This window comes from Megalops cyprinoides, chromosome 18 (assembly GCF_013368585.1).
Source record: "Megalops cyprinoides isolate fMegCyp1 chromosome 18, fMegCyp1.pri, whole genome shotgun sequence".
Taxonomy (NCBI): domain Eukaryota; kingdom Metazoa; phylum Chordata; class Actinopteri; order Elopiformes; family Megalopidae; genus Megalops; species Megalops cyprinoides.
In genome coordinates this window covers 28,422,746-28,448,605 of record NC_050600.1, presented here as the reverse complement: position 1 = coordinate 28,448,605, position 25,860 = coordinate 28,422,746, and the positions used below count along the sequence as shown (strand labels likewise).

At 42.5% G+C, this 25,860-nt stretch overlaps 1 protein-coding gene across 1 annotated transcript in view; it reads left to right on the top strand.

Moving 5' to 3' along the window:
* The first annotated feature begins 8,182 nt into the window (after positions 1 to 8,182).
* Positions 8,183 to 25,860, top strand: part of LOC118793060 (leucine-rich repeat and immunoglobulin-like domain-containing nogo receptor-interacting protein 2) — a 372,915-nt gene continuing 355,237 nt past the window's right edge. Inside the window, exon 1 of the mRNA XM_036551003.1 lies at positions 8,183 to 9,307. The gene's annotated coding sequence lies outside the window, so the exon portion shown is untranslated. The remainder of the gene's footprint in view (positions 9,308 to 25,860) is intronic.

Here is a 25,860-nt window from a genome sequence, read left to right as displayed (position 1 = left end):
CTGATATTATTATACTGCAGTTTGCAAAGCCATAGTAACTTAGGCATAAATCAGTCACCAGGTTGTATTGTAATTGATATTAATTGATTAATTGATGTAATTGATGTTTTGTTTTAAACATTGACATTCATTTATTTCAGTTAAAATAAAGACTGCACAGTGTCTGTGAATCAGACATTCCACACACTGAAATTCTAAATTGTCTATGGTGATTTCTCATTGAAACCTACAGCCTACAATGGTGAAACAACTAGCAAGCTGGCTAATAGCGAAGAGATCAGAAGTAGATGATATCGTATTAGTTTAATCAAGTTGTTGAATATATTATGTTTATCTTTTACTGTGTGGGTACTGCACACCACATAATGGCTTACCACTGTATCTAAAATTTGAAGAGCAAACACACCTAATGTTCAATTTTCCTCATTACAGGAAAAAAATAATTGTAGCGCTCCCCTCAGTAAGCATGTTAATGAGGGCAGGGCTTTTGGGTTCTTCTAATATATTTATCAACGATTCTTAACCCTGATTAACTCAGTTTTAATTACTGTCTTGGACCTCTCTTTTTAAATTACACACATGAACTGTTTTTAACTAACCTATGAATTCACCTTTAAATTATATTTTTAATAAAGATTTTTAAACCCACCTGTGTCTATGTGTTTCAGAGAATTAAAGGTTTTTCCTTTTTTAAGGTAAGTACACAACACGAGGTTTTAGAAAAATAGTTCTCAATTATTTACTTAAGAAATTATTAATAAAATAAGAAAATGAAATAAAAATATGAATGTTCTTTTTTAAACCTTCAAAATAAAGTGTCCCTCTTTTTCAAGGTAAACACTGTAAATAAATTGTCCCTCTTTTTTTTCACAGGAAACACAATAAATGAATTATCCCTTTTTTTCACAGGTAACATTTAAATGAATTAATTCAAAACCTCAGTTTACCCTTCAAATTCACTTAAACACAATTTTGTGGGCCCACACACCTTATACTAAAGCCGGCACTCTTAATAATTTATGGAAAATAAAAACGGGTACCCCTTTAGTCATTCGGTGCTGGCCTGGATGTAGCTTGGGTACGTTGAAGCCTCAAAACACTGTGGCTGCTTCACCCCAACTGGGCAACAGAAAAGAAAAAAGGTACCTTAATGACCAGTGTGGTATCCACACACACGGGCTGATGGCAGGAGAAGAGGTGACTTGGGAAGAGGATCCGCCCGGAGGAAACGAAGACCCGTCACTGCCGATGTCACGGTGCTCGCTCGTCGTTTGCAGCTCTGTTGGCTGTTGGCATTCTTACCAACTGACCAATTGGAAGGAGATGATCACGATGGAGAGTTTTGACTCCTCCTCCTCCATCCTCTGGTTACACTCTGTACACTGGAAGGTTGGGCATCTTTCCTAGAACCACTTAAGGGACAGGGCTCCAACGACTCTCCAATTTATGTTTCCCTTTTAGTCCTAGGTTCCTCAGTAACACTCTGTCACCGATATCCAGGGCTTGGAATCCCACTCTTTCTTCATAGGATCTTTTGTTCCTCTGATGTGTTTTGTAGGCCGCGTCAGAAGCAAGTTTGTAAGCCCTCTGTAAGTCATCTTTCAGCTTGGCTACATAGCGGGAATGACAACCATCAGCTTCGCCATTAGGAGAGGTTCCAAAACACAAGTCTACGGGAAGTCTTGCTTCTCGCCCAAACATCAAGAAATATGGTGAGTACCCTGTAGCGTCACATTTGGTACTGTTGTAAGCGTGAACCAGGTAGCCAATGTGTTTGCTCCATTGCCTTTTCTTCTCACACCCCAGGGTTCCCAGCATGGAAAGAAGAGTTCTGTTGAATCTCTCGGGCTGCGGATCTCCCTGTGAGTGGTAAGGAGTGGTCCGTGATTTCCGGAAACCCATCATCTTCAAAAGCTCTTTGATTAGCTGGCTTTCAAAGTCTCTCCCCTGATCTGAGTGGATTCTTGCTGGCAGACCATAATGCAGGAAATACTTGTCCACCAGGATTTTTGCGACTGTCTGCGCCTTCTGATTTCGGGAAGGGAAAGCCTGGGCGCAACGGGTGAAATGATCCGTGATCACTAAAACATTTCCAATACCTGCAGAATCCGGCTCCATAGACAAAAAAAAATCAATGCACACAAGGTCCATTGGTCCACTGCTTGAGATATGATGCAACGGTGCTGCCCTATGGCAGGGAGTCTTCCGAGTGATACACTCGCCACAGTTCTTTATGTACTGCTCAACATCACATGCAAGCTTTGGCCAAAAGAATCGGCTCCTCAACAAGTCTGTAGTTCTTTCGAAACCAAGGTGTCCTAGATCACCATGCGTGGCCTTCAACACCACCTCTCTGAACCCGCTTGGCAAGATGAGTTGAGTCAGTTCTTCTCCAGAGGGCTGCTTGCTTAAGCGATGGAGTAGACCATTCTTCATCATTAGCTTCCCCATCTCTTTTTTAAGACGAAGGCTCTCTGGGCTGGATTCATTTTCTTCAGGCCATTTTCCATTTTTAACAGCTTGGATGGCGTGTCGGATGGCTGCATCATCCTCCTGAGCTTCTATTAGCTCCTGCTTCGACATCTGCCCCAATGATTTCAACTCCAGGTGAGTCGGGAATGCAAAGACATCAGGCACACATTCAGGAGAAGCTCCCAACTGATCTACATACCTCGGTGGACTGCCCGCAGCACCAGGGATGCAGATTCTTTTGCAGATGGATCTCACACCAGGCTGTGGTATGGTTGTCCATTCATCTGAACTCTCATCAGGCATATTCCTCGAGAGCAGGTCTGCGTCTATGTTGTGTCTGCCTGGTCGGTACTGGACGTCGAAGTCATAGGTGGATAAGGCAGAGAGCCATCTGTGCCCCGTAGCGCTGAGCTTGGCAGTCGATAACACGTACGTAAGCGGGTTGTTGTCCGTACGTACGGTGAATCTGACCCCGTACAAATAATCATGGAATTTATCCACAACCGCCCACTTAAGGACCAGGAACTCCAGCTGGTGAACGGGACAATTCCTCTCAGATGTCTTCAGCTTCCTGCTGGCGAAGGCAACTGGCCTCAGGCCCTGACTGTGCTCCTGATATAGGACAGTGCCAAGCCCTTTCAAGCTGGCATCTACATGCAGGACGTATGGCTTGTTGGGATCTGCGAAGGCCAACACAGGTGCATGGGTAAGGCAGTGGATAATCTTGTGGAAAGCCTCAGTGCAGGACTTGTCCCATCTCTCACCAAAAGGCTCTGACTCTTTGAGGTAAGTCTTTGTGTTGTCTTTCTCAAGCTTCTTGCCCCTCTGGGTTGGAGCGTAGCCTTTCGTGAGCTCAGACAATGGCCTGACAATGGCTGCATAATTAGCGATGAAACGGCGGTAATATCCGCAGAATCCTAAGAAGGACTGAAGAGCCTTCAGGTGCGTAGGCTGTGGCCAAGTGGTGACTGCCTCTGTCTTGGATGGGTCAAGCGATACTCCATCGGCCGACACGATATGTCCAAGGTACTTTACCTTTGGGAGACAGAACTGACATTTATCGAAGGAGATTTTCAATCCAACCTCTGCCAGACGATCAAGGACTTTAAGAAGTCTCTCTTCATGCTCTTCTAAAGTTCGGCCAAATACAATCAGGTCATCGAGGTAGACAAGGACTTCCAGCAGGTTCATGTCACCCACAGCCTTCTCCATTAATCTTTGGAGTGTGGCTGGGGCTCCAGTTATTCCCTGCGGCATCCTCTCGAACTGGAAGAACCCCAGTGGACAGATGAATGCCGTCTTTTCCTTATCTTCCTCAGCCATAGCAATTTGGTAATAACCGCTCCGCAGATCAAGAATGGAGAACCACTTGCTTCCGGTCATTGAATCCAAAACATCATCAATACACGGGGTTGTGTACTGATCTGGGATTGTTCGGCTGTTCAACAATCGGTAGTCAATACACATTCTCACGGCTCCATTCTTTTTGCGAACAATCACGATTGGAGATGCATAAGGGCTACGAGACTCCTTGATGATGCCCACACGCAACAGTTCTTGGAGGTGCTTTCTCACGTCTTCCAGGTCAGCTGGAGCCAGGCAACGAGAGCGCTCCCTGAACGGCCGTGGATCTGACATCCTGATTGTGTGCTCTACTCCCTTTGCTAATCTGACATCCCATTCGTGCAGCGAGAACACTTGGGACCTTGTGGATAGCTTCTGACGGAGTCTCTGTTTCCACTCCTCCGAGACAGGTGAGTCTCCAAAGTTGATCAGGTTTGCATCGAACTCGGTGTCAGCTGTCTTGGACGGAGAGAGGTGAGTAACTGCATCTGTCAGATACATATGCCCGATAACTGTTCCCACTGGTATGACTGTCTCTGTCAAGGACTCATTTTGGACAAAGATTCTGAAATGGCTGACGTTCACTTCTTCGCTGGGCGCCACCATGCACTGAAGTAGCACACCAGCTGGGAGTGGAGCTACGGGAGACGAACCCACCATCAGCATTTCTTTGTCGACAGGGAGCTTGTACTCGACTTTGCAGATGCACTACAGTCACCACCAGGGGGCAGAGTCAGTGGGCCAGGGCCTTGCCATAACACACAGCCAATGTCATCCTCCTCTTCTAGGGCTTTGGCTGTGTTGGATGATGTTAGCTTGTTGTAACATACTTGTATCCCAAGTGTCTGGGTGATGTCGATGCCATTGTCCTTACATTGCTGCACAAGACGTCGGATGTGACTGGCATTGGTCCCCACAATGACAGGAGTCTGGTCTGCAGTTCAGGGCTGTGGGCAGATAAGAGCGAGGACGGCCTCTGTCAGGTCGGCACCTGCAACCTTTGCTGGATATTCAACATCAACCACCATGTACCCACGATAGGGATAACTGATCTCAGATTCACTTAGCCCCCACAGGGCTAAACCAGACACAGGGCGTATTGGGACATCAGACAGGTAAGCTTGATAGCAAGACTCAAAGATAATGTTGACCTGAGACCCACTATCAAACAAGGCATCACAGCAATGTCCATTTACTTTCACAGGTACGATGCTGGGTGGACTAATCAAGCCTTCAGGGATGCCAGCCGGCTCTGATGAGGTAACAGCACTTTTCTTGACCCCACAGTTAACTTCACTGGTGGTGGAATCACCAGACTGCTGTTTGTCTTTTGTCACCTTTAAAGCATGAATTAGCTTTCTGATAACCTTGGCTTGATTTGCAGGGTTGCAGCACTTGGTGGCAAAATGTCCGCTCTCACCACACCTGTAGCAGAAATTCTCTTCTGATCTTTTCTGTGGTCCTTTGGGGGACTTGGAGACTGATTTAGAAGCCTCCATAGTTGAAACAGCAACTGCAGCATCTTGCTCATACATCTTGTTGCTAGTTTTCTGTTTCAGTCGTTTTAGTTGTTTTTTCAAGGCAGCCAGCTCGGCGTCCTGCCGGTTCTCGGGGCCAGGCGGTGCACTGATGGTTTTAACCTCCATGAAATCATCTTTAACATTAGCTGACTTGGTCACTACTGATGCAACCATTGACTTCAGTTCTTTTATTTCCGCCTTTAAGCTCTGGATCTCAGCTTGCCTTGTATCCACTTCTGTATTAGCTTGCACTTGATGTACTGAGGCACTGAGCTTCTTTCTAGAAGTTTCATACTCTTCTTCAGCACATATCTCTGTCAAAAGCTGTAGGAAGTTTGGGGGTGCAGCCTTCCTTTCTCTCAAGCGCAGCTGGATCAGCACCAGGTCCGAAGCGATAGCTCCCCTTAACAGTTGCTCCAGTCGGGCTTGGTCCATGCGGCTAGCAGGAAGACCACTTCGCTGAATCACCTTGGCTAGAGATCGTTCTAGGCGTCTGAGGAAATCTGATAGTTTCTCTCCTTTTTGCTGTTGCATCAATCGGAATGCAAAGTAGAGATCATCACCGGACTCAGCACTTCCAAAAGCACTTTCGAGAGCTTCCAAGCACTCTTTGGGGCTGGCGTCAGGATTGGCATGCCGCACTGCTTTCACAATTTCTAGCGCAGACCCCTTTAAACTTCCAATAAGTCTGCGTCTTTTTTCTCTGTCTGAGCATTCAGTCTTCTCCACCATAAGCCATGCCTGCTCTAGCCAATGGTCAAATGGTTCTTCACCTGGTGGTGGTGGTAGGGCTCCTGAGAACATGCGTAGTCAACCATAACTTCCACTATCAGCTGGTTTTGTTGTCTTATCCAACAGATCTCCGACAGCGGCAAGAATGGATTCAGTGGAGCTAATGGGCGGGGGTGTGCTGGGGAATAATGATTTGAGGTCCTCCATAGTTTTGCCTTCAGCCTGCAGCAACCCTTTTAGTTTACTGTTAAACTCTTCAGCAGCTGCCTGTGCTTTTCCTATGACGATAATAGGCCACACCTCTCCATCAATAAGCACAACTTCAGGAGGAACACTCTCCTCTTTCACATTCTCTCTACTCGTTTGTTTAGTCTTGCACTGAAGTTTCTCCCATGGACACGCACCCGTCCCAACGACTTGATAGTTTCCAGTGTTTCTTCCACTTCACTGATCTCCACTTCTTATGGGACGATGGTGATCAGGGCATGAGTTTCATCCAAACCCTCACCACGGCACCAGCTTTTTAACTCTGACTCTAGTTCTGCTTTGTCCATGTTAATACTATTTTTAAAGAGCTTAGAACTTTATTTACTTTATAAACTTTATTTAGTTTGGTTACTTTAACTTTGACTCTTTTTATCTTTTTTTTTTTTTAAACTGAGAAATCCAAAACTATCCCAGCGGTGCCTCCATTTTATGTAGCGCTCCCCTCAGTAATCATGTTGATGAGGGCAGGGCTTTTGGGTTCTTCTAATATATTTATCAACTATTCTTAACCCTGATTAACTCAGTTTTAATTATTGTCTTGGATCTCTCTTTTTAAGTTACACACATGAACTGTTTTTAACTAACCTATGAATTCACCTTTAAATTATATTTTTAATAAAGATTTTTAAACCCACCTGTGTCTATGTGTTTCAGAGAATTAAAGGTTTTTCCTTTTTTAAGGTAAGTAATAAAGTACACAACACGAGGTTTTAGAAAAATAGTTCTCAATTATTTACTTAAGAAATTATTAATAAAATAAGAAAATGAAATAAAAATATGAATGTTCTTTTTTAAACCTTCAAAATAAAGTGTCCCTCTTTTTCAAGGTAAACACTGTAAATAAATTGTCCCTCTTTTTTTTCCACAGGAAACACAATAAATGAATTATCCCTTTTTTTCCACAGGTAACCTTTAAATGAATTAATTCAAAACCTCAGTTTACCCTTCAAATTCACTTAAACACAATTTTGTGGGCCCACACACCTTATACTAAAGCCGGCACTCTTAATAATTTATGGAAAATAAAAACGGGTACCCCTTTAGTCATTCGGTGCTGGCCTGGATGTAGCTTGGGTACGTTGAAGCCTCAAAAACTGTGGCTGCTTCACCCCAACTGGGCAACAGAAAAGAAAAAAGGTACCTTAATGACCAGTGTGGTATCCACACACACGGGCTGATGGCAGGAGAAGAGGTGACTTGGGAAGAGGATCCGCCCGGAGGAAACGAAGACCCGTCACCGCCGATGTCACGGTGCTCGCTCGTCGTCTGCAGCTCCACGCTCGCTGTCCCACAGTCTCTGCCGTACCGGTAGCTTGCTGCTAGCTTTAGCAAAGTCACTGTGAGCTACTAGCTACTGAGTTAGCTGCTAGCTCCACGTCGTCTTCTTCTTATCTCGGATCGAGTAGTTCACTCAAACACACAGGAAAGTCACCAATAAGTCCTTGAGAGAGTCCGGGTTGAACATCTCCACGAACCTGGTCACAAACATCTACTCACAGTCTCTTTTCGTTACTGTTTACTACATACTTCTCATGTCTTCTCCTTTCTGCCCCCCCCCCTCTCTTCCTCTCGTCCCTCTCGCTGGGCCTGTGCCTCTCGCTATCTGTCCGTGGCTAAAACACCTGAGAAGTGACGTTCCGGCTGATCTCTATTAACCCCATAAATGCTGGTTCAGACAGTTTTTACAGATACATATCTTTTAAATAAAACAATAAACATATAATATATATATATTTTAAACTCCTTTTAAACATTTTTATAACATTTAATGAATTTCAACCTTTTAAATCCCACTATTTATATGCTTTGATGAAATGATTTCACTTAATGTTTTTAACCGGGTTACATAATATTGATGAATTCTGCAGTAGATACATTAGTAGGTTTTTCCATTTTATTTTTAATTGCATTGCGTTTTCTCCCTAGGTGATTCCCTGTGCATATGTGTAGAGAGCGATAAGGGATTTGTTGGCAATATGCTTATGCCGCTAATTATTAGGATTCCATGGCTGTTGCACACTGCGTCTGCCCTTCTCGGTGGCGAGCAGTGGGCCGCCTCTTCTATTTTTATCCCCCTCCTCAATCCGGCCTTGACAGCGGGGCGAAGTCTGAGCGGTGACCCAGTCCGTCCACCGGGACTCTCGGGGTGAGTAAGAAGGCCAGCTCCAGCGCTGGCGTGCAGGTAGACAGGAACCAGCTAATGAGCAGTCATCTTGTTTCCTTTTAATGATATTTTCACATTCCGTGTTTCCCGTCTGCGTATGTTGTCCCGTCATTGGCATTTCTCGGCAGTGAAGTCAGACCATCATGTATTACCTTGTGGAGGACACACCGTAAATAATAATTTCTTACAAAACGAGATATGTCGTCGGGGTAATTGTCAGAGATGAACAGATAGAGTCCAGGGGAAGGGGGGGCGAGAGAGAGAGACTGCGTCCGGTGATCGGTGATTTTCAGCATCCACGCTCAGAACAGCCGTACAAGTCCAATTATTAAAACGAAAGAAAAAAGGAAACAGGAAAATAAACGCAGAGAGGGCCCTCTCCCACTCTTCCTTTCAATGCATAGCCCGAAAGTTTGTGCTCCAAACGCCTTTCCGACAATCAGATGAATACTGAAGCGATGATACGTCAAGGTGTGGAAAGCGCCTATTGCGTTCAGCCACTCGGAAAAGCGTTCGCACTGTGCCTCAGTTCACTCTACTCTGCGCTCAAGGAAGGAGCAACTGGGCTGGACTTGCATCGACTGCAAGTTAAATAAGCAACAGCTTTTGGAATTTAAATAAAGGGACACACGGGGAGAAGGGAGAGGGTTTCAGAAGACCTCCGTGAGTGCAAGGGGAGAGGTGTTATCGCTCTTCAAAAGTGCTCAATTTTAGCAGAATTAAGCCGCCGCGCTGGCGGAGACAGCGGTGCACCTCTTTAACCGAAGAATTCTTGTGTGGACTATAGGATTGGGAACACTGTTTCAAGGTAAGAGCAAGCTCTCCTACTCTTTATCTTTGTCTGTGGGAAAAAAAACTGGGATACGCACGTCTACACGAGAAGAAAAGAGGAGAGGGGAAAGGAAACGTACACGAGAAAGCAGATTCCATTTGCTTGTCAGATATTAAAGAGTTGTGTTCGGCGTGATTAATTTTTATTATTTATAATAAAAAATATCGCGTTATACACAGCTAATGCTGCTTCTTTTAAAGGACATGATTTTGAGGGATGGAGACTGGAAGATGAAAAGACAATACGAGCCTATCTACTGAACAGGGATGTCGTAAGAGAGGCATAATTACTGGCGGAGTTGTCTCTCTCCATCTCCATGAGACATGCTGCCTCGAATGCAGGCAAGCAGAGACCGTAGCATTTAACGGGGATTGACATTAGTGTTTTAATTACTGGCACGGGATTGGCCGTGAGACTTTGCTCATTTAAGGAACTGTTTGGCACAGCGGGGGGAGACATTCAACTGACTTCAGGTTGCCCCCCAGAGAAATGTCTCATAAACGACATCTCTTACATGCCCCACGCAATTCCTCTACTGCCGGTTCGCCTGCGAGCTGCCGGAGGTTCTCTCTTGAACGATGGATGCTATCTGACATTCCTCATGCGTTTCCACTTTTACAGGGATAGAACGAAAGATGATCCGGGGGCGGGGGTATGGCGAAGACAGGCTTTAGCTGCGGGGCTGGGTTTTTCGGAATTTCCTTAACGAGGTCGATTGAATTATTTATGTTAAATATATATATATATATATACACACACACAATTTGTCGGGAGGGAATGTACACTCGTACCCAGGAAGAGCGGAACTTGAAACATTTATGGTTGCCTGCGCATCCTCGCTGCCCTGAAATATTTAAAATATCTGAATTATAAATAAGATTTGCCATTAAAGCCCTCTACACACGATGATGATAGTTATGTTGAGTGTACCTGTGCATATAGAAAACTTAACAGCAGATGGGAAATTCCTGGGTTTGTACCATTACCGTTGTAAAAGTGGACAGTTTAGCCAACATCCCAAGTGAAAAGGCACGAAGGCCGGTCCGGCTGAGTGGGTGTGGAAAGTTGTTTTGATGACCGATGGAAAAAAGAACAAAACAAATCAGCTCTCAAAAGCTACTGACCCCGATAAGAAATTGTACACACCTGTTTTTGGCAGTTTGTTTGTCATACATGTTGCCGTGGATAGTCTGTGGCTAGCCCCAGGAGGTGCAATCTGTATGTGCAGAAGAACTGAGTCGGGCTAATAGCGGTAGTAGCGACTGTTTATTTTTCGCGTAAATCGCGTGCCACGTTCGGAGAGAAGGGCGGTTTGCGTTTCTTTTGATCTTTTATTGAGTGGTGAAATCACCAGGAAAGATAGATTAGGTGGAAATGGGCTTGTATTATCCATAATTCAGTCATTTTAGGTTGCATTCCCAGAAAAGAAATTTCTTCTGACTTAATTTCAGATACTGGCTGCATTGATTTGTGATGCTAAACTGTAAAGCAGCTCAAGATTGAGATGTCAATTCAAATAACCTGAAATGTAAATATTCCCTGGTGTGCTGTTCACATGGCAGAAAGAGCATTCTGGCCTGTGATTTTTGTTCCTAATGTCTGTTCTTACACCGCAAATAAGCACATACATACAAAACCTACACACACACACATACATACAGATGCATGGTCACATACTAGAACTCAGACACATACACATGGACATAAACAGTATATATGTTGCACATGCACATGTGTTCACATGGACATGTACTGTACACACACACAGAAACACACACATATGCAGAAAGCACTGTAATACACACAGCTTCATACACACATCAGCAAGGGACTACATGCAATAATTCAATGATACCACACATTCTGTACAATTCAAGCAGAAGTGCTTACAGCCAGGTACACGTATAGCTATAGACGTGAATAGGAACAAAAAGTCCTACACACAGTGCATTTACTACAGGGAATTATGACACAAGATACCTGTTTATGGAGGGTAATACCAGGGACATTTTCAGGAAGTACTGGCAAGTTGGATAAGAGACGAATGGGTAGAATTATGGAGTCATATCAGGAGATGTTAGCAGCAGACTCCCTCTAGACCTGAATCTTAATCTAGGGGGCACTGTGCCACAATAATTCTGTGCTAAAAGCATGGCTGAACTCCAAGACAGCAAGTGGTGCTATATAGAGCAAGGTTATTTTTGATATTACCTTTTCTTACTTTTCCTGCAAAACTCAGAAACATTTGACACACCGCACAAAATTAAAAAGCCTGGGAAACAGCCTTCCATAGAGATTGCAGATCGAATTCCACCTGAATTTGGCATTGAAATGCAAATTGACCAGCCTCCCAGTCAGAGTCAAGAGGCAAAGGCATCTCATCCTTTAAGTGGACTTTAAAAGATCCTCTTTCAGTCGTGAGCAATTAACTCTTGGATCCTTCAACGTTCCGACTAAAATGTTGCTAAGCTGTTCCCTCTTTATTTTCCATGTGTTCTGCATCAGAGCAACTATTTTATGACCTTCCACATTCATTTTCTCCTCCAGAGCAAAAAGTGAAATATAACCTCATCCTGGATGGTTAAATAGATAATCTGGAAAAAAAAGATACAGTGAGAGTTGTCTTTATGAAGAGGAATATTGGGCTCTCATTGTGAGTGTATTTTTAGTCAGTACATTAGGCGAGAAAATCAATGCTAACTTTTCCAGCAGGCAACAGGGACTGTGTTAAAGAGCCCTATCTGAGATGGCTTCCAGCAGCAAGGCCAAATTGCTGAGGAATCTGGGGTACTGCTGGCCTTCCAACAGCACTGTATGATCTGGATGCTGGGCTGCTGCAGGCACACTCAGATGACCCCCCCCCCCACCCCCCGCTTCCCCAACCCCACTTTCAGAGTTCCCAGGACAGGGCTTCTGCTTCATTTGATCATTAGATTACATCATTGCCATTTATCAGATGCTATTATCCAGTGTGACTTATATAGGTTGCAATTTTCATGTTATCCATTTATGCAGCTGGATATTGTTGGTTTAGTTAGGCAATTCTGGGTTGAGTACCTGGCCCAAGGGTACAGCAGCAGTGCTCCAGTGGAATTGAACCAGCAACGTTTCAGTTATGAGCCCGGCTTCTTACCACTGTGCTATACTGCTGTATTGATGTTCACTAAAGAATGTTCTGGACTCCTGAGTGGCTCAACACCACAGACTGGCCATGTTCCACCAGGGATGGGGTGGGTTGGGTGGCCAGGGTCCCTTTGTCACGCTGCTCCTGGAACACCTGTGACTCCTCAGACATTCCCAAGTTACTCAGATGAAGTCAGTGGAGTACCATCAGTTGTCTAATCAGTGCCCGCTTCACTCCAGTGCACCATTGGACTTGCTGTGTGAGAAACAGCCACGTTCCTGTGTGTGAGCGTATTGTGTGTGCACATGAGCGTGAGCACAGGAGTTATGGTGGGACGGTTGTAAAATGGCATAATTTATGATCAGATTAACTAATTTGGTGAAAAAAGGGAAACGGCAAAAGAAAAAATGTTCCATTTCCAAAAGGAAGGAAATTCCACTTAAATCACATATTGATTAGTTCTACCCTGCTGAACTTACATAATTCCAGTACATGGCAAAATGAATTCCAGTGCATATAGGGAACATAGTTTTTAAATATATGTGAAATTATCCATCAATTATTGAAACTGTTTTACTCATTAGGATATTTTGTAAAATTATATTAAATTTAAATTACAAATAATTATGTCATATATGTCCTGGCCACTTCCTTTTAATGAGATCACGGGCATTAACAGCATTTTGACTCAATTGTTCGGATAACATTTCGGATAACATGGCATCTTGAGGCTAACACATCCCCTGCTTCTGATAAGAGACCAGAGTGTTTATATAATATCAATAAGATGACATAAACGTGTAATGGATTGAGGTAAGGAGAAAATGTATACCATAGTTTTACCATGAAATATCATTTCATGACAATGCTGAATACATTTACAAGATGTCGAGACAGCGAACCTTCTCTGGAAATGGTAACATTTTAATAAACCAAAAGGATTTATGACATGTTGTATTGGCTTTAATAAAAGGAAACCATGTGATTCATCAAATAAAAGCAATAGTACAACTTCAGTGGTAATGTTGGGAGAGAAAGTAAACCAAGCTTACCTAGTTGCAGTACTGTCATATATGGTGCCAGTGTAGCAGAGACACCAGAGCGGCATGACTCCACATGTCTGTGCACTGTGGGCTAATGCTCGGGGCGAGGTCTGGAGGGGGTGAATGGGGGGAACAGGCCTCCCTGCAGCTAAGACAAAGCAGTGGGGGAGGCAGTTAGGCTCCCCCACCTCTGCCTCTCCACGGAAAGTGCTGATGCACCAGTAGGAATTGCTGGGGTGACGCAGAGCCTTGAGTCCTTATGTTCGCACAGTGGAGTGCGTGTGTGGGGGCTACTCTCCCGGACAGGAAGTACAGACCTTGCAGTGAGACAGTGGCCGTCTGGTGATGCCGTCAGGTTTCTGAGCCACAGCAGAAAAAATTCTCTTCACTGTAGTTCATCTGAATTACAGTCTCTGGCTCTCCCTTTCAAATGTGAATATTTGCCTTTGTCCCATATGCTGACAAATGATTTAATAAGAAATCAATGAAAATTGTTTTTTGAAAGAACAATTAGCCTCACATCGTATAAATAGCATTTAACGTGTTACTAATTGGGGCTTGGAATCTAATAGAATTTTACCTGAACAGCACTGTGTCCATCTCTGGGTACCATACTATAAAAAGATGTGGAGGCTCTTCATAGAAGCCTTGCATAAAAGGTTTGTGTCATACCTTATTGCAGCTTTGCAATAAGGCTGGATTTTCTCCTGTGCCTCCTCTCCCAGTTGGTGCAGTATATACTCTTCTGTGTTTAGTTTCTCTGAGGTCAGACCTCTGTACCCCTCTGTACTGAGCACAAGCCTGAACAATCCAAGGGGGGCCCACTGATTGCACCCAGCGAATCTGCTGTTACCCTGAGCTGAAGCAGATCAATGGAGGATTCCTGCTGTCTTAGTTTATGAGCCTCTGCAAAACCGCCAAACTGATGTATCTGTTCAGAGCACACTACTGCCCTGATACTGCCCTACATTACTGATGTAATTACAATTGTGCGCTAATTGTGCATTTCGCCTTTCTCAGTGTCTTGCCACATCTAAACCAGGCTGTCTGTGCTGAAAAGAATTTTTACACTGTGGATGCAATGTGTTAATGTATTTAAGTGCACAAATATCCAAGTGATCGCAACGTTATTTGAAAATTTGACTTTTGACTTTCTACCCCTTTTCACTAAAAATGCAATTTCAAGGTCATGCTAGGAATTTAACCACTGCTATTAGCATAGTGTCCACAAAAAATATTAATCAATTCCAAGGAAAGACGTGGTTGCCTAGAACACACAGTAATGCCAAAGCAGGCACCACCTCTTTTTTTCTCAATCTGACGGCTGTTTTTTAAATGCATAAAATATGCCTCAGTACATTCATCAAATTGTTTTTAAAGGACTAACATTAAGTACAATTCTACTTTGATCTGGCTGTGTACTGCTGATCATCATTGCCATATTATTAAAAAAAGCCTAACACTTGATTGAAGAGTAGGGATTGGGAGGGATAACAAATAAAAGTGAGTTAGGGTTCATCTGGCTGTTTGATTGTATCAAACTTGTAAGGAGTTTTCAGCATTTGAAAGAAACACATGTAACAATGTTTAAATGGCCCTTTCACTCAAGTGGCCCAGTCTTGCAATTGAGTTTTGTGTAGGTTTGGGCATCTATAGAGCCATTTCTCAGATGCACTCAAATGTTTGAAATAGCCTGAGCCCTGGCTGTTCAGGATGAGAATTAGATTTGAGAATACAGTAAAAGGAAAAAAACAGGTTCAATTCTATATGCATAATAATTCAACAAACAAAGCATTCAGATGTTTCTGCTGAGGTTCAAACTTGAACTATATCCTCAAGCCCTGTGTATATGCACACAAAAGAGGAAACTATAATTATATTTCTTTGACCTTGATGGCGCTTCTAATTTAGTCTTTACCATACAAAGACAAGCGATTGAGAGCCATGGAGAATGCACTCATCAAATGATTTTTTGTGCAAACCTGTAACAGAGTTCACTTTAAAGGCCCCCTCCACTGTTATTTCTGTTTGTTTTGGCTAGTTTCTAGTGGAAGAGCAATTCCCGGCATGAATGTAAAAATACCCCCACACCCACCCCTGAAACAAAAGTGTAGTCTCTTTACTCTTAATGCAAATGTTTCTGATGCCTTTTTCCCTTTTATGCAATCCTGTTGAACCTATTAAATCACCAATTGTACATTACACTAATGACACTGCAACAACCTCTACATTTGTGTAAAAGTGCTGAGGCAAATTCTGCAGCAGCCAAAGGCTTTTTTACACCTTATGTCACACATTGCACCACGGAGGAGTGGCCACTCATTGGAGTGTGGGTGCTATTCCTCTGATGCACTCAGGGTGAGGGCCTTGCTTACTGACCCACCTGGGAGTCCCACTCTTCAAATAAATTATGTACAGAACATAGGACATGAATAGAAATAGGAGACATATATGTTGAACTAAGTGATAACAAACAATGTATAATTACAATATTATCTTTTGTGTGGGAAAGAGGAGATTTCCTATTGTGTGCCAGTGAATAGGACCAATAATGAGCACACAAGCTAGTGAAGCTGATAGGAATTAGCCTCCTTCTCTTTCCCACCAAAAGCATCAATGTCATATATTAAAACTGAGGATTGACACTGTTCTGTGATTTTGGTGAAAACTGTGGACAGCGCTCTGTTGTGCGGGCATCCTGTGGTATCATTGGTACCATTAGCCATTCATCTAATGCAGTTACCTCTCATTGTCCACAATATGCTATGTGTACTATGTATAATTTATGCAAATATGTGAAATGCATTGTGTACATTGTGTGCATTTGTGTGCAGCTGAACAAAAAGCAAGGTAGCTTTTGATTCCTTCCGCACATGTTTTGGTGTCCAAGGAATGGGTCCAGGCATTGAAGTCTGGTTCTGTAAGAGGAGCAATCCGTATCTTGAGAGATCAGTGAGGAGAAGTCTGCACTGTGGGATTAGCGGTGCAGAGTCCAGGTACACAAGCCCAAGCTGTGTTAAATTAGCTGTGATTCCTGCATAGGTCCAACAGCAGGGCTGAGACATGCCAACCTTCTTATCTGCAACCTGTATGCAGCCACCTTGCTCCCCTCCATGGATGTGACTTTCCTACTCTGTCTTCAAAATTTGATCCGAATCTCAAAATAGATTCACCGAAGGTGGGGTGTCATTTATGGCTGTTCAGTTGTCACAGATTTCACTTTTTATTTATACCCTTTATTAGAACTGTGCAATATGAAGATATATATCGTGTGACGATAGAAAAATGTCTATCGTTTCATATTATGCTCTATCGTTTATTTTGTTGTGTCGCAAATCACACACTTTACGGCAATATTTTTCGTCTTTTGGACGACGCTTCCACAGGGCACGGATGCAGGCAGGAAATTTGTATGAAGGCAACACAAACAAACATGGCCTTTCCATGAGGTCATTTTATAAAAACTATTTATTGGTTGAATTTATAGTAAATGTGCTATATCGTGGTATGTATCGTTATCGGGATATGAAATGACCTACATCTGGATATGAGATTATGGTCATATCGCACAGCCCTACCCTTTATATTGTTCCTGCATGCATGTAATGTCTGCTGCTATCAGTCTGTGACTTTTCCTGAACACCCCTCCAAGCTACTCTCAAACACCAAATAAGAGACACTTTGTCTTATTATTTGTATGTGTGTATTGAGGGTGACACCATGGACATCTGAGGATTTAGCAATGCTGAATTCCTGTAAATTCATGTTGATTTGAAATCTCAAAGCACACCACCCACTCACACAATAAGAGGACTCATATTTCAAACAGATGCCTATTTGTGTTTTAAAACAGCTCACTTTTCTATTCTTCTTGCCTGTTGAAAAACAAATATCAGTTGCTGGAACTCACTTACTGGTGACAGGCTCATATTTGTTCTGAAAACCCTACTGGCAAAATGCACAGAAAAGAATTCAATTGTTTTCAAATGCTAATGTGAATGCAGTTGGTTCATACTGAAACAAATGCACTTCATCAGGGAGAAAGTGGGCCATATGTATCAATCTTTGTGTACAACTGTCCGTAGGACCATGTATACACACAATCTCACGATTTGATAACTCTATGAAAAATGGAGGTTTTTCATAGAGTTATCAAACACCGCGTACACCTGGTTGTCTTAATAAATCTGAGCGTAAATCAAATCATCGTGAGATTATGTGCACATGAATGCACTTCACGTCCACTCCCACAATTGATCTTATATGCACCGAGACACGCCTTTAATTCGTCGAGTTAGCATATTAAAGATCCCAGGTAAATCGGAGTGAAACGCAGAGACTGATCTTGAGGGTCAATGGCAGGAGGTAAAAGAAATTATTCGGACACGGAGATAGAGGTGATGGTTGATGAGGTGGTGGTGTGGTGGCCGGGAAATGTCCTTTTTGGAGGCGACTAGCGACATTTCAAATCGACAGAAAAATGTGGAGTGGCTGAAAGTGGTGACTGCTATGAATGCAGTTTCACCAGAGGTGCGTACCATGGAGGAGAAGATAAAGAAGTGGTCAAATTTTAAACCTGAGTGTCCTCACACCATTTAGGGAATAAGAGCACTCAAAACGTAGGTCTACAAGACGCAAAATAAATGAATTCATGAACGATTCTAACCACTGAGAGATGATTGCCACAATCAACAAAATAATAGCCAACAGTGTCAGGGTCATTAAGTAAAAAAAACAAAGATAATCAGATGTGATAATAAGATGTTTTGTCTGTCTTTCTGCTCATGCCATGCAGCTCTCTCGCTCGCTCTCTCTCTCTCCCTCTCTCGTTGACCGAAACTTTACTTCCCTGTGTTGTTTCCAACGAGTATTCCAACATTTCCAATATTATTGTTGTTTGTGCTATTTTTCTATAGGGTAGAGGGGGCAGCGCCAACTGAGGGGGCAGCGCCCCTCGTGGCGCTGGGTGCGGATACGCTGGTCCTGTGTGCGCTTATTCGTTTTTTGACCTCTCTTTTAATACTGGCTTCACCACTGCTGTGAAATAAATGTATTATTTCATTTTGAAATAGTAGTTTTGTGTTGTTGTTATTTAGCCTTTCAGAGCTAATTTCATGCAGCTATTGCATGGTTAAATCAATGAATTCCATTAAACCTACCACCAGACCAATTTTAGGTGGTGACCTGGCAATCTGCCCCAAATATTCCTATTTCATATTATGGCCATGACGCACAAACACATGGAAAAGGTAAAGTAGGGAATTGTTTGCATCTAGTCAAAATGCCACTATATTGACATCTGCAGGGTGAAAAAAAGCAGAAATAGGCAATAGCAGGATGATAATCTACTGTTTTACTATATAAAAAGATTTGCCCCCTTGCCATTTTTAACTACCCCTCAGTCACGCCTCTCTCCTGGCGCCAGGACCTGGTGTGATAACACACATCAATGATTGACACAAGACCCGTTTACTTGCATCACCATTAGTTCCTCTTGGTGTTGCTAATCTGCAAATTACAAATTTTATGTGTACGACACCTCGAGACCATGCGCAGTGGTACACAAGTTTTACCAGCAAATATATTTTCATAAATACCGTTTTATGTGCAGAAAAGTGCTCAGCACGATTTCAGTGCGTACGCACCATTGATACATGTGGCCCAGTATGTGACAAATACCAAGCTATTAGCCTAAAGTACTGCTTTTTGACAGAGGATCAGACAGGGGAGATAACTATCAAGGAAATCAAATGTATCCCTGCTTGGGAGGACATAATTAAATATTCTATTAATGTTGAATGCTTATATGGACAGACATTATTTGGAATAGCTAAAACTAGCTACTTAATTACTGGCATTAACACACAATGTAATGTTATGCAACTTAGATAACTTTCTAACTGTCCTTTCTGAGGTTGATAAAGGATGTTGTCATTTTCAGAAATGAGAACAAATATTTACGCTAAAGCATCAATTTGCATCTTAATAAATGTGAACAATTGCTGTTTTTAAAAATTTCTACTATAATGTGAATACCTGTTTTTATGTTAAAGTTAACATGCTCTCAACCTTCCATCAAGAATAAAAGCAGGACCCAGGAGTCATCCTTAAAGGATGTGTTTTGCGTGTTCCATGCCACATTCAAATTTAATTTAATTTAATCTAAGGCCAAAGTACTCCACGGTTTTAGCTGCCATAATTATGATGAACAGAATTTTGGTTGGTAAATATTTTCATTAAGCGCTTGATAAACCCCACTTGATACTTTGGAAATGGTGCATGATTGGCCACTTTATACTTTGGTAATGGTGAGTGATTGGGCAATGATTGAAACAGCTTCTGAAGTTGACATTTCAGACTCCAATCAAGTACATGTTGAGCTGTATAGTATATGTATGAGGGAGGGAGTCTTGGGAGATACTTATTTGGGGCCAAACTGAAATCTTTTTTGGATAGCTTGACCTTGAATGTTTGGCTGATAAAATGAAGATATGTATTCATGCCAAATACATGTACAATTATACATAAAAATGTATACATAAAATATTCAGAATTCAACAGGTGTTCTGAATAAAAGTTTTACTTCACCTTATATTCATCATTTTAAAGCAGATAGATCCAGCCATATAATTTGATTGCACAGTTTGACTTTCCAGTTGTACTTTTCCTAAAAAATGTTATAATTACTTCACATATTGATCCATAATTAATGTTGCAATATCTTGATCATATGTTGGGCTCATTTTTAATTAGCCAGGTAGCAATATAATTGACACTGTAGGCCTAACAGCTGCTTTAAATGTCAGTTGATTAATTTCTTTGGTGAAATGAAGACATTTTATTTAGTAAATAGGTTATAGGAATACACCACAATAATAATACACTTGAGGGTGTTTTTTATTGGGATTATACACACTCTGTGATGCAGATGGTACTTGGGTTCATCTCATACCTAGCGACCTCATTGTTGTCAGGTCAGGGGTAAAAATTTCACATTTGGGCTTAAACTGTGTGCGATATGAGTTTTCCAAATAGAGCAGATGTGCATTAGCATGGCAACAGTCACAACCCCTAAATGCATCATTGCTTTTGTTCTTAATTTGTGCTATTTGAGAATTGAATGTTGTCATTCCTCAGCAGCACGAACCTCAGATCCTCTGAATTTGATGTTCTGCTCTTTGAATTCTCCGCCTGCTGTTTCCTTAGGGACCTTTGCTAATGAGAATTCAGTTAGGGCCTCTTGACTATTGCAAAGTGTAGCATTTTTGTGGCTTCTGTGTCCACCATGTGTTTTAACCTGTCTGCCCCTGTTTTCCCTGTCACTGCTTGCCCAGTGTTGTAAGGAAGGAATGGTGTTGTAAGAAAGGAATGCCACATCCTATGATTGCCTTTATCATACTGTAGCAATGCAGACTCTCTATGCTGAAACTGTTGTACACCCTCAGAATGCTGAGGGGAAATGTGAACAGTGACAACTGCTGATGGAAGAGGCAGGCCTAATATGGAAGGAGCTATTACATGTCATCAGTGGCTCAGTGATTTGAGCCAATCACAGTGTTTCGAGCGTAGTGTCCTTTGACTGGTACGTATGGGTGAGTTAAGGGGTGAGTGGAATTTATCCTGTTATATATCATGATTTTTTTGTTCATTTTTAATCATGGGTATGAATAAATATGGAGCGTGCTCTATATTTATTACTCATACTACTGTCAATATGCTGGTCAATGTCCTTTAAAATTGTGCTTCTGATGACATCTTGTGTATGAAGAAGATACCAAAAGGATCATGGGATAAGAGAAAAGGTGAGAACTGCACAGCAAGCTAATTTCACAGAACTGTTTACGATGTTGCAGGTTCAAACATATGATAATGCTTCAAAATTATTTTAGATCTTTTTGAAATCCAAGGTCTGCATTAACTTTGTTACTACCCTATTATTAAAGTCAAAGATTCAACACCAGCGATTTCCTAGTCTCTTTCTAAGTTTAAAGTAATCTGTGTTCTTATGCTTATGGCATCCTTTTTAAAAGAGTGAGATTAGTCCCACACACTGGATTCCATGATTTAATGTTTTCAATGATGAGAAATGTGCATAAATAATCTATTCCTGGTGAGCCTTCCTCAGATCAATGCCACGCATAGACGGTCTACAAAAGCTATTGGCTCAAGGCCATATTTGATCACTTCCTTTTTGCACGTTTTTTCTTGTGGGTCCACTGAGACTTCATTATTTCCCACTGTTTGTAAGCTATGGTTGAAAGCCTAAGAAGTGCAGATTCCAAGTGAGGTGAAAATCCTTGATGAAGGAAAAAATAGCAGATTCAGGGAAAGGTGCAACAGAACTACTAACCAGCAAGGGGAACTTTATTTATCACATATTCTATCCATGAGAATGACTAACTACCAACCAGTGAGGGGAACATTATTCATTATATACTCTGCCCATGCGGCTCTTTGAGTAACTGCCAACTACCTAGGAGAACTTTACACACAGGGTTCTGAGCAGGCACCATGCGTGACCATGCTGTTCCTCTAGTACTTGCAGTGGCTTGGCCACAAGAAAACTGGCAACAGAAAGGGAGCGAGGATCTAAAGAGCTTTGGGTTATGGCTGCAGAGCTGACAGCAGGAGTCACTCGTCACTGTCTCAGACCAGATGTGCTATTCGCTGTTTATTTTGTTAGTGATTCTTGAAGCAATCGAAGGCCACATACTACACTACAGTACAAAAAGCCATTTTGCCTTTGACTGTGACAGCTGTAAATGTGAATTTTTTTCCATTGTTAACAGTAAGGCATTCGACTAAAACGCAGCCCTTCTCTGATAACAGGACCTTTTTTAAAAAGTGCATTTGAAGTAATGGGACTGGAAATCTTTTTCTTTCATTCATGGCATTTGCCAGGCGGCAGGTAGCAGAGAGCAGGTAAAGGAGATTGATCATTCTAAAAAGAGCACAGATTTGTTTGTAGTTTTACTCCCTCCCACTCTCTGTCTATCTGTCCTTCTGTGCATATTGTATCCAGACCCAGATGGACGGGCATGTCACCCGAGTCTCTCCCCGAATGAAGGCTTTCATGTCTCATTTTTCCTTGACTGCTGAGCAAAATCTTCTCACTAAATGCCAGGATTGTGTCAAAATTTGGTAGTGCATACATTAGGGATGTGATTTTTCTGGATTAATCCGGAATTCCAGATTTTCTGACCTGAAAATGTGACCCACGAGAATCATGCAGATCCATTAAAAAAAAAAATGGGTGGGGGTTGGGTGAATGAGCTGCTAGGCTATGCGTTGACGTCACTTTCCCGAATAATACGCCCCCTCAGTCGGACTGAGTGGCAAAATATCCTGCAACATGGCTGTGTTTAGCGCGGGAAACTGCGAAACCGGGAGTAAAACAAATGATTATCTGCTTAAATTAAAGGCAGTTGGACTCAACAGTGATCCTTACAATTTACCAAAGAACCAGTGGTCCATGGACATTGACATGTGGCCAGGAATCGGGTTTCCTGACATTTATATGTACCTGATTTTGATGCCGGGGAAATAAGCTACACAAAGCAAAGCCTGAAGGCATACAAAAGCCTGGACATTCTAAAACACTTAACGTGCCTTAATGTACCAAAACTGCGATCAATGATCACCAAAATTCTCTCTGACATCTCTTGTCAGAAACACTTCCTCCTGTCAAAAAACCAAAACGGAAATCCTAGGAGTATGGTCGTTATCTCACGTTAAGCGTTTTCATCTCCATTGACGCCCATTATAGTTTTGATTTTATGATAACCCGCTGAGGTTATGCATGTGACAACGGCATGACCGTTGGCGGTGCGTCTTGGGCGGTGTGGGCATCAGAATAAAGTTGAAGTCTGGGCAACTTTATGGTAATGAGCTATGACTCGGTTTGGCGGCAACCAATCAGAATAGAAGTGCTCCGCTCTAGGGAATTCTGAAGAACACAACGGTGTAAACTTTTGTTCCCACCGAACATTAGTTCCCAAGCACAATGGAGGAGAGGTTTATTTAATTAATGTAGGCTACGCACAAATTAACGTTAACGTTAACTAAAGACCAAGGCTAGTAAACGTGTCCTATAAACTGCATGACGCAGCCGCACCGTGCTCTGCGCTCTGTATATTTTCCTGCTTTTTTGTCCTTTGCCAATCACATGCCGGATACATGCAGGTGTGAGAGCTTTCTCACAGTGGCAATTTGTGTGTGTGTGTGTGTGTGTGTGTGTGTGTGTGTGTGTGTGTGGTGTGTGTGGTTGTGTAGGTGTGTGTGTGTGTGTCTTTGCCTATGTGTGTGTGTGAGTGGTTGAATCGACCGAAGCAGAATTGACCATAGTCGATTTCACATGGAGCTTTTCTTCAAAATACAGCGTGCCCATTGTGATGATAATACTTTTAGTGATCATGCACTGTTCTATTTTTGAATAGAATCAGGGAAGTTTTCTGGGTTGTGGTGGTTTAATGCTCAGAATTTGATTGATGATGCTTTTCAGTAATGGATTAAAGCTTTTTCTGATATTTAGTTCATATATAAAAGATTGTGGTCTCTAAGCAAAAGTAATGGCAAGAATATGCATCTCTCAACTGTAGTACCGGTAAGGGTATGAGTCTCTTGAAGGGCCACCAGGGAAAGCTGGACAGCACAGCAGAGAGAAACAAAGACAGTTTGAGTAAAGCAGCAGAAGTGCTGGATAAGCTGGGGAATTTTAAAAGAGGGGCTATTATTTACACAAAACAGCAAATGTAATAGAAGCTAAGAGGTGACACCAAGGAGGCCAGGTTCAGTGTGTGTAGAGGAACAGTTGGCAGGCAATACTGTGAGAGCAAAGGGCATGGGGGGACAACAGGTGAAGTGTATTAGCTTTTGCAGGGAAACCTTCACTTCCCAAGGAGTGCACAGAAACAACATGGAGAGTTGTTGTTATTTTGGATATGACTCTCCCAGATGATGACTGATAGAATGATATTATGCTGCAGGAGACTGAAACAGCTGTCTTTACAACCAGTTTGACAAAACAAGTATTTTCCAGTGCCTGCATTAATGGGACTATATAGCACATCAAAATGGAGGAGTGGGGGTAACTGAGTCTTCCAATGAGCAGGAGGTCCTAACACACAATTTCAATTTTTTGGACTAAGAGTATCACCCACTATTCTAGAACTCTCTGAATCTTACAGCAAGCTGGGGTGGGATTTAGCAGTGCTCCTTAAGGGCTATGGTGGAATGTTAGAACAAAGAAATGGGAGGCCCGGTCAAGACCAGCAGCCGGTTGCACCAGCAGAGTGTAAAGTCGATCATGTTTGGGTGTAAAGTCCATCTTAACCTTACGTTCGGAGTAGCTAGTTTCAAACTAGCGCTGCACTGAATTTCAGTTGCGCCATGATCACTTAAGACGCAACTTAACTAGTACTGCCTAAAGCAATCCTTAATGAAAATATTGTCACATTTAATGACGTTTCTATCGTTTCAAACCAATCAACGGCACCATACAATGTAAACAGGAAATACGGAAATACGAAGTATCAGAAACAAATTTTGCTATTTGCAATGCTTGTAAAGCACCAGTGATGTGAGGAGGGGTAAAATGTATAGCTAAGTTTCTCACTCTGGGAGGATACTAGCTGTGTGCTGCTAAGATGATCTCTGCTTCTGGAGGGGCGTGAGACCATTGTTTAATATCGCGGCTTGGTAACTAGAGAATGCGATGGGAAATAAAATCAAGACAGCCCGCGATCATCGAGCTCGTGCTTTGGGACTTGAACGGAGGTCCTAATGGTTTTGACCAACCCCTAGCTAAGTTTCTCACCCTGGGAGGATGATAGCTGTGTGCTGCTAAGCTTTTCTCTGTTTCTGGAGGGGGCGTGAGAAAAAATTTAAATAATGCGGCTCCGGAAGCAGAGAATGCAATGGGAAATAAAACAAGATAACCCGGGATCGCCCTGTTCCTGCTTTGGGACTCGAACAGGGCTTAATTGTTGTGTTTGTACACTTAAACGACGACACTGGACAGCCAATAACGTTTTCTGTAGCTTTATTGTATCTCTGCTCGTTCAAAATAAACACCGCGGCTCCATAAGGAGAGAATGCGATGGGAAATAAGACAGCCCGCGATCACCAAGCTCGTGCTTTGGGACTTGAATGGAGGGCCTAATGGTTTCGACCAACCCCTAGGTTTCCCACCCTGTGAGGATGCTAGTTGTGTGCTGCTAAGCTTCTCTCTGCTTCTGGAGGGGAGTGAGACCATTTTTAAATTATGCGGCATCTATATATATATCTACACTATATCAGTATTGGCATCGGCAATCGGCCAAAATGAGTTTGAATATCGGCATATCGAATATCAGCAAAAATCC